Source organism: Tasmannia lanceolata, unplaced genomic scaffold (assembly GCF_043159265.1).
Source record: "Tasmannia lanceolata isolate RefF3 unplaced genomic scaffold, GAP_Taslan_0.1 ptg000007l, whole genome shotgun sequence".
NCBI classification, from domain to species: Eukaryota; Viridiplantae; Streptophyta; class Magnoliopsida; order Canellales; family Winteraceae; genus Tasmannia; species Tasmannia lanceolata.
The window spans coordinates 14,750,053-14,759,658 of record NW_027518684.1 but is presented as its reverse complement, the minus strand read 5'-3'; the positions used below and the strand labels follow the sequence as shown (position 1 = coordinate 14,759,658).

At 40.8% G+C, this 9,606-nt stretch overlaps 1 pseudogene; it reads right to left on the bottom strand.

The window, feature by feature from the left end:
* Window positions 1-3,167: 3,167 nt before the first annotated feature.
* Window positions 3,168-6,367, bottom strand: LOC143880614 (pentatricopeptide repeat-containing protein At3g14330 pseudogene; annotated as a pseudogene).
* Between the last annotated feature and the right edge of the window lie 3,239 nt (window positions 6,368-9,606).

The following is a 9,606-nucleotide window of genomic DNA, read 5'->3' as shown; positions in this document are numbered from 1 at the left end:
TCTATCTTTGTTAATATCTTTCAAAAAGACCAAACCGTGTTACACAAGTTCAGTAATTTTTATTTCTTAAAAACACTCAAAGAGTTTTTGTCATTGAATTAAAATTTTGCCACAGCAAACAAAAACCAAACACTCAAAGAGTACAAATCAAATAAGTACATACTAATCACTCAAAGAGCTCTTTTTTTTATAACTGTATTAAAATTTTGTCAAAACAAGTGCAAACCAAAGGTTTTTTTTTTTTTTTTTTTTAATGATGGAAGAAAAGATCAAACCGTGTAACACAGAATATAGTAATTTCTTCATTTATTGAAAACTTTCTAAAACCATGGAAGAAAAATCAAACCGTGGAACACGGAACCATCAATTTCTATCCTTATTAAAAACCTTCAAAAGGAATGGAGAATTTACCATCTTTGATTGATTTCACCAATGGGCCAGTTATCTCTTACCGAGAATAACTAGGAGCGCATGATCTTTGTTGAAAGCAAAACTCGAGTAGATTGATGAGATTTTCAGGCACTGACTCTCTTTAACATGTGAAAAGCATTCTGATGAGAATTGAAGGATGCAGGAGTGGACCCCGATCCGAGATAGGCGGCGAGGGAACGAGTCCCTACATCATCTGGATCATCCACGTGTGAAGGAGAGCTCTACCAAGGAACTCTCAAAACGGATGCCACCCTCATTGCATAGCACGAGTGGCGATATAAAAAGAAAGAGATATGTCTCGATCTGGAGCCAGGGCTCGAAACCAAGACATACCTGAAATAAACTCAGAGTCGCCATCCATGGATATGCCATGGAACCCTAAAATCAAATCCTCTGTGCAATGGATAACCAGAAATATATATGGGTTCGTGCCTGGTTACGAATGGGGAAGGTCTGAGAGCACCCCCAATTCGTCCGAGTGCAAGCACTTGGTCTCTTATGCCATTTTTATTAACTCCAAAGAAGTTTGGGTAAAAATCATGTGAAATGGGAACAATCCTCAGGAATCGTCTACCTAAGCATGCATTTCCTGAGGATAAAGATAATAAACACATATAAAATAAAATGAAAGATGTGTCACCTAAGCATAGCTAGGTTATGAGTGACATGCCTAATAGGTGTCTAAGTTTGTCACCTAAGCATAGCTAGGTTATGAGTGACATGCCTAATAGGTGTCTAAGTTCTGATGTGCGAACACATGCAAGCTACAACTAAAGATATAGGATCAGTATAAGAAAGTAAGAAAACACATCAAAACATAAATAACTACACAACAAATCCTAAGACTCTAAATGATTAGCCCGAGTCCTCGGATGGTCTGGTATTCATCCAAAGAAGCCTACGTATCCCCGCCTCCACGAGAATCAAGGCAACGTAGTTCTTCGCGCCTATTCTAAACTATGATGCCTAAGGCACCTAGCCCTTTATCCAAGACTCGATCTAAAAGACCGGACCAGTTATTAAAGTTTCTTGTACGATTATTTAAATTCCAGTGAATTGTGGATTTTAGGACACCCTATATGCCCTTAACTAAATGCAGATTAGCCCTAAGCTAATGCAGGTGATTCCTACAACCTATGTGTAACTAGGCTGTATTTCCTAAGGAAAATAAAAGGTGGACTAGCGTATCCTACCCTAGTCATCACTCGGCGATGTGGATCGCCGACTAACCGGACGGAGGCGCTCCTATAACTCTAGGACAGACCCCTAACTCTGAAACAAGCACACAACAAACAAACAAACAAACAACCTATCAAAAGAAAAACCTAACTCTAAAACTCTCTATCTAGGAAAAATTCCTAACTCTAGAGGAAGATCTTTTGAAAATAAGGTTTTAAAATGTTTACTTATTCAAAAAGATTTAAAATGTTATTTACAAAAGTTTGGCTGGACTTGGGATATGGATCCCGAGCTGCGCTACGTACCTCGGAAGAGGATCAAGCCAACGTAGTTCGGAACGAACTCTCCTAATTAAAACCTAACACTTCAAATGATTTAAGGGTTTTAATATTTTTCAAATGTTTTTGACATTTTTAAAGTTTTTCAAATGTTTTTGACATTTTTAAAGTTTTCAAATGTTTTTGAGTTTCGAATTTCTGATGTTTTTTGGGGATTTTAAAATATTCCAATGCTTTTGGATTCTTAAATGTTTTCACCCTTCAAGGGAACACGCAAGCATAACCACAAACTAGGGCAAAGCCCTAAATCAAAAAGGGAAACCCCGAACAAACAACAAGTGTCTCAAAGAGATGAACCACAACACATAAAGAAGTGTCCCAAGAACAGAGAAAATGAATCTAAGATCTCAAACAAGCAAAGCTCCAATAAGACTGAGTTAGTCTCTAATCAAAGTATTCAATGACAACTCTAAAGGAGAAACTCCTAACTAATAACACTAAAGAGGGAATACAACTGAGACAGAGGCTCTCGAATAATACCAAGAAAAGATGAAAGAGTCGAAGACTCTCCGATAATATCGCTAAAGAGACGAAAGCGTCAAAGACGAATGAGTCAAAGACTCTCTAATAATACCAACTAAGAGACGAAAGCGTCAAAGACGAATGAGTCAAAGACGAATGAGTCAAACACGAATGAGTCAAAGACTCTCTAATAATACCAACTAAAACAACTGAGCCAAAGACTTTCTAATAACACTTTCTAAAGGACGAGTGAGTCAACGACTCTCTAACAAAAAATCACTAAAGAAGATCAATGAGCCAAAGGCTCTCTAATACTACAACTTAAAGGAGGAATGAGTCAAAGACTCTCTAAAAAGGAGCTGCTCTAATATAAGGCTAGTTAAGCCTTCTAAAAATGGAAACCCTCAAATGAGACAAGGCTTGTCTCCAAATAGGGGCTCCACAAATGAGGCAAGGCATGCCTCCTAGGGGTACACTATTTGTCAAAATCAAGGCAACCTCCCTGAGGGTAGGCTCCAAATGAGGCTTGACTCCAAAGGAGCATGGCCTAATGAGACATAGCATGTCTCCTAGTAGGGGTCTAATTTCTATCGGTATCTAAGAGACTAGTAAAGTCTACTATACAAAGGAGGGGAGCTCTACTTGGACTGAGCAAGTCCCCTAAGGATGAGCTTGGGCTAACGCCTTCATCGCCCACCACCACATAAAATGCATCTATTCACATTAGACAGCCTTACTAATTAATATTGAGTGGAAGTTAAGGCATTAGCAATGTTGGTTTATACTTACAACTGAGCTAATTATGGCAGATCAACAGACATGATGTTGTGTAAATATCAAGTGCATCTACCTTGAGTTTGGGATGGCATTCACCAATAATCCTTGCAGAAGCATGCCCCATCCTCAAAATGGTGGAACCGATTTGTGTCCCTCAAGACGATGACCCTCTTTGCAACCCTTGAAATAATCTTCATCGCAGAATGGCAGTCCGAACAGACTCGAAGGTTTTTAGTGATCCGAATGGGCATGCCAATGCCAGTATGGATGAGCCCAAACACGACAGCAAGCCTCTCACTGTGCTCGCACACCCACATTACCTTCATTTCCTCACGTACGTCGTGGAGCACAACGCTAGTCGGGGACATAACCAGCCGCCTCCATGACCTCCTTCCAAACTCTTTTGTACTCTGCCGAACGATGGAACCCTGCACTTCCTCCCGCCACAAAAGTATGAATTCTATTATCAATCTGAATCCAACTACATCCCACCTCTTTTCTTAATCCTCTTTTTTTCATCATATCTCTCACCTCCTTGACACCCTCCCACCTACCAGCTGCCGCATACATGTTCGATAGCATAATGTAATTTCCAGCATTGTTTGGCTCCAGATCAAACAACCGGTTTGCCACTGTCTTTCCCAGCTCAACGTTTTTGTAGAGTCTGTACGAATTGAGCAAAGACCCCCATATGCTACCACTTGGGCTCTTGGGCATGTTTGCTATCACATTTAGTGCCTCCTCGATCAGTCTTGCTCGGCCCAACAGATCAACCAAGCACGCATAATGATCTACCATCGGTGAAACACCGAAATCCCTCTCCATTTGCTCAAACAATCTCTGCCCCTCTTCTACGAGCCCAGCATGGCTGCAACTTGAAAGCAAGACAATGAAGGTGACCCCATCTGGCCTAAAGCCCCCTTTGTCAATCATCTCATTGAATAACTTTAAAGCTTCACTCGCACAGCCATTAATCGCATAGCCCATGAGCATGATATTCCACGACATCAAATCCCTATCGAGCATTTCATCGAACAGTTTCCGACTATATTCCACAGCCCCACACTTGGCATACATGTCCATAAGTGAATTTAGCACCAGCACATCAGGTCCCAATCTTGCCCTAACAATCTGAGTATGTATCTCTTTGCCACTTCTAATGGCTGTTAGTAGTGCACACGCAGGAAGAACCATAGTGAGAGTAACCCAACTGAAACTCAAACCCTCACTCTGCATCTTCCTAAACACATCCAGACACTCCCCAACTCGATCTCAACGGACAAACCCAACAAGTAGAGTATTCCAAGAGAAAATATTTCTATGAGGCATATCATCAAACAGTTGGCGGGCATCATCCAAACACTCCCCACATTCAGCATACAATCTAAGAAGAGCATTGTTCACTACCTTATCAGGAACAGTAACATCTCTAGACTTTAAAAGCTCCGCATGGACCGCCCGGCCGAGGCCCAATTCCGAAAAATTGGAGCATGCTTTGAGCACAGACGAAAAGACAAAATTACCAGGCGGCAGGAGGAGAAGTGACCGGAGGTGGGGATGATGGACGGCGGCTGCAAATCCTCCTTCTTCTACTCTCTCTTGCGGATCTCTCCCTTCTCTCCGATGCTCTCTCTGCTCTTCCCCCACAAAAAAAGAAAAAAAATGAAGAAAAACCTCCTTAATTTCTGAAAATCTCAGATTTGGATCTGAGATTTTCTCTCAAAATCTCAGATCCAAATCTCCTTCTTCCTCTTAAAATCGGTGGTGGGATGGATCTGCTGGAGGTTGGAGGCGAAAATGTGGAGAAGATGATTGGGTTTGATCGGATTCCGGCAAGCTTGCCGGAATCAATGGGTTTGCCGGAGGTGGAAAGGGGGCAAAAACAAGGGATAGGGTTTGAGGGTTACAGATGGGGTGGTGGCTGATGGTGGAGGTGGTGCTATGCGATCGGAGCTCCGGCACCGTTGCCGGAGGAGAAGAAAACCTTCCCTCTCTCTCCCTGCAATTCTTGCCCAAATGAGAGCTCCCTCTTCCAATGCCCTAACCGAATGGCCCTTTTATAAAAGTAAGAGGGTGTGCTGATTTTAGTACCCCCAAAGCTTTGATAACTACACCCATCCAATTAGTCTTTTTTCTCTTTTGTATATATACACATGAGCACTAGTATGGGCACACCCCTAGCCTGATGATTCACTCCCCTATCTACTTCTTTTCAATAGGGCAATGATATTAGCACAACCATCACTCGGTAGTTGCACCTCCTCCTCCGCCCTTTCTTATTTTATTGCCTTGGGGAAATGATATGGGCACAACCTTTGATTTTATAAACCGTCACCCTTTTACTTTAGATGAGGGAAATGACATATTCTACCCCTTTTTGGACAGCTCCTCAATCTTGAAAATGAAAACCTCCCTTTTACTTGCCCCATCCGAATGACTTCTATAACAAAAGGCCAATTCTATCATACCCCCAATTTAATAACCACAACCCCATTTGTCTTCTCCTCTTCACACATTTAAACATGGGGAATGGATATTGGCACATCTCTCCTTCTGATTCTCTCCCATTAATAAACAATATCAGCACATCCCTATCGTGATATTAGCACTACCCATCTCGATAATTTCAACCCCTCCCTTTTAGTGAGATAGAAAATTGGTAATGGCAGCCCCCTCATGCAGTCTTTTCCTTCTTTACTTGTGTACACTATCCCGGCTCGTCTGCTAGGCAAATGTGCCGGATTCGGACGAAACTTTAGAGGGACCCCTAACCTACCTTATAAACGAATTTAGGACTCTAAGACCATGGTTCACTAGGGTTTCCTTCCAAATCAAGTTATTGGGGTTCGGTCAAAATGGGGTGTCTACAGAGAGCCACCGTATCACATTGCTGGAATCTCCTTATACCGCAATATGATTGAAATCCTCCCCGTCCAACAATTTAATCCTTGATGCACCGCCTGAAATTCCGCTTCATTGGAGTCTGTACAACCCAATGGGCCCGCGAAAGCCCACCTCACCGCTCCATCCTCATCCCTAAGCACTCCCCCGAAGCCGGCCGGCCCCGGATTACCAAGACTCAAACCATCGAAATTAAGTTTAACATATCCTTTGCGGTTCCCAAGCTTGAACAATGTGGGTAGAGAGGTCAACACTCGACCATACTTCTCTCCAACCATACCACAGATCAAAGGAGGAAACAAGATTAAAACTAGGAAGGGATTTAGCCTAATAAATTGTAAGCGCCAAATGTTTGTGAACTTGCTATACTTTTTTAGAGAAAGTGGGTAAAAGTAGGGGCTACTTTTTATCATTGCTACATGGACTCTTCCATGTAGAGCTCACACTTAGGGCCCATTTGGATACGCGGATTTTAGAATCCAGGTTTTAGATTGAAAACAATGTAAAAGAGGGTTCATGATCAAGCTGCTACATGTTGTTCTGACAACGTTTCTTGGATTTTGAGTGAGAAATCCAGGTTTTAGAAATCTCTCCCACATCCTGAGATTTCTAAAGCCTGGAAACATGGGATGATCTCCTGTTATCTTGGTAACGGAAAGGAGGGCGAGAAATATGAAAATGACGGCTGGCCAGCTTCTTCTCTTGTCTCCCACCTACGATTTTGAGGAAATCCAAGATTCTAAAATTCGCGTATCCAAACGGGGCCCCCAAATGATTACCCTTCTAAACTAGTACAAAATTTATTAGGATCAACATGATTTTCCTTTTGACCAGTTGACTACTTGTTAAGATTTCACCTTTTAATGTGAGCCACATGAAAGTCAAAGCCATAGGCAAATTTATCTATAAAAGAAATGGTATAACTTCTTTCTTTCTTTTCTTGTTGGATTCTTTCTTTATCAAGATTTTATTATACTGAATTTACTTAGCATGGAATTATTGAATAACTTTTCCAATCAATAAGAATAGTTCACCTGCACCCTATGCTTGGATGATGGTGAATCTGTGGGTCATGTCTTCATGCATTGTTCCTTTTCTCGTCAGATATGGAGCTATATATTTCTGAGGTTTGGCATATCTTGGGTTTTTCGGATTTGATGCATCAATGGGAGTTTATGCAATGGAGAAAGAAAGGAAAATTGTTGTGGAAAATTTGTTTGCTCGCAATATGGTGGGTGATTTGGAAAGAGAGAAATTCTAGAGTTTTTGAGGGGGTTGCTAAATCTCCATACTGGCTATATATGAAAATTATTGCCCTCTCTATATCGTGGGCAAGATGTCTTCCTGCATTCCGATTCGTTTCGGCCTTTGACTTATGGGAGGGGTGGAGAGAAGTTTGCTTTAGTAGGGAGGCTAGGTCTCAGATTGCTCAGCAGTGGGTGGCCCCTCCCATTGGGATGTTCAAAATTAACTTAGATGGGTCGAGTTTTGGAAACCCGGGGTAGGCGGGTTATGTCGAGATGATTGTAGCGAAGTTGTGTGGGCTTATTCTGGCCCTCTTGGGGTATGTGATGCCTCGGAGGCTGAGGTAAAGGCGGTATATCATAGTATTAAAAGACTTGTTAGAGAGAGCATGGATCACATTATTGTGGAGGGTGATTCACTCAATGTAATTCGATGGTTGAAGGGGGCGGTGTTGCCTCCTTGGAGATTTTCGTCTATCTTTGATTAAATAGATGATCTAATCTCGGGCTCTACTATTGTTTTCAATCATGTACGGAGATCTGCCAATGGGGAGGTGGATTCTTTGGCTTAGGATGGGGTCAGTCGTATGACATTAGAGTGGTTTGACTTCCTCCCTCCTTGAGAGTTTTTTTGTATCTTTATTTTTATTGTTTCTCTTGTACTTTCGGGAGTGGTCCTTCTCGGCCCGCTCCCTTATCTAATGAAATCATTCTACCATTTCAAAAAAGAAAAGAAAATGAATAGTTCATCTTTCCCGTCATTGAATTTGAATGCCATTAATTCGCAAGATGAACGGAGGACTAGATGGACGATGGAAATTTTGGAATCCAATCAAGTCAAACATGGAGAATCATTAAGTGGAAAATAGGGAAAAAAACAAGGGGAAAATTGATAACACTGAGAGCTAAGCAAATGGGTAAATCCAACTAAAATGGAAAATTGCAAATTAGAAAAAGAATAAGTAGAAAGCGCTGCTTCATCTAAGTAGGATTTGCTTGTTGCGCTCCTACCACCCCCATCTAAGTTAGGGCAAAGTAAAGCTGAAGGGCAAGTGATGCAGGTGAGTTCACAGAAGCTCGAGGATAGAGGAGGTGGTCTGACTTAAAACTCTGATTTAATATTTGTACAACACTCAGAGATAGGGAATTGTCAAAAGGACTAAGAAAAACTGAAGGAATTTAGCTCTAATCGCTATTTGAGAAAGATCAGTCTCCTCAAGTTTCATCATTAAGTGATCTTGAGGATAGTGAAGAGAGATATCCAAAAATAAATATCAGATCTGTTTTGCCCTTGAACTATGCATTTCTCTTTGATAATTTCTAGGTATGAGATTCAGTCAATATCTGTTAAGTAAAGGGTTCCAAGAAACTAGGAAAATAAGACCGGAATTTAGAATATAAGCTCCAGTCAGACAACCTGCTTTTAGAAATACAAGCAAGAAAACTTTTGAACTTTAGGATGAGATTTCTACACAGATCTGATAAAAGTTCTCCATATACTATGGATTTACTTGATTAACAATCGAGATGGCAGTTAGGAATGAGTTTTGGAAGCAATCGTCCAAGGAACATTGCATAGAGAACCGTCTCACAATCTATGGCAGAAAATCTGTTATAGTGATTGTGCAACATGGCAGTTAATTGAGATCTCTGATTTCTGAACAGATCTGAGCAAGATTGTTTGAGATATTGTGAAGGTCAGTACTAAAATAAGAGGAAATAGACATGAGCATAGAAAACTCTCAAATCTGACTCCTAGTTTTATGTATTCATTGTCACATTGATGAAGACTACTAACCTTGAACGTTCTTGGCCAAACTTGATCAAATCATTGAGAAAGGTTTCACTAAATTGAAATGATGTTGAGCAATGGGAAGTTCATTTACAGAACCTGGAATTGAAGAAGAACTTATCACTAAAACTCATAAAATTTCTAGGATTTCCAGCAACAATCAAGGTAATGAACAATTATAAAGAGGTTTTTTCCATTTGATCTTCTCTTGATGTTTTTCTAGATCTTTCCTCAAGGATTCAACTATGAATCTTGCGTGGTGACCGAAGAACTCCAGAAATCTCATACACCATGCGTTAAACAAGGAAAAGGTAGGTGGATCTATGAAGAAAGCTAGAGATTCAATCCTTCAAATCTTCTTCTCCAAGAACGCATATGCAGAAATCTTTGCGCTTGCAAAGGATTTCCTTCCAAAAGGAATCTCAGATCTTTATTTCAATTTCAAAAACAAAAACTATAGCAAATGAGGATTTAAGGGCCT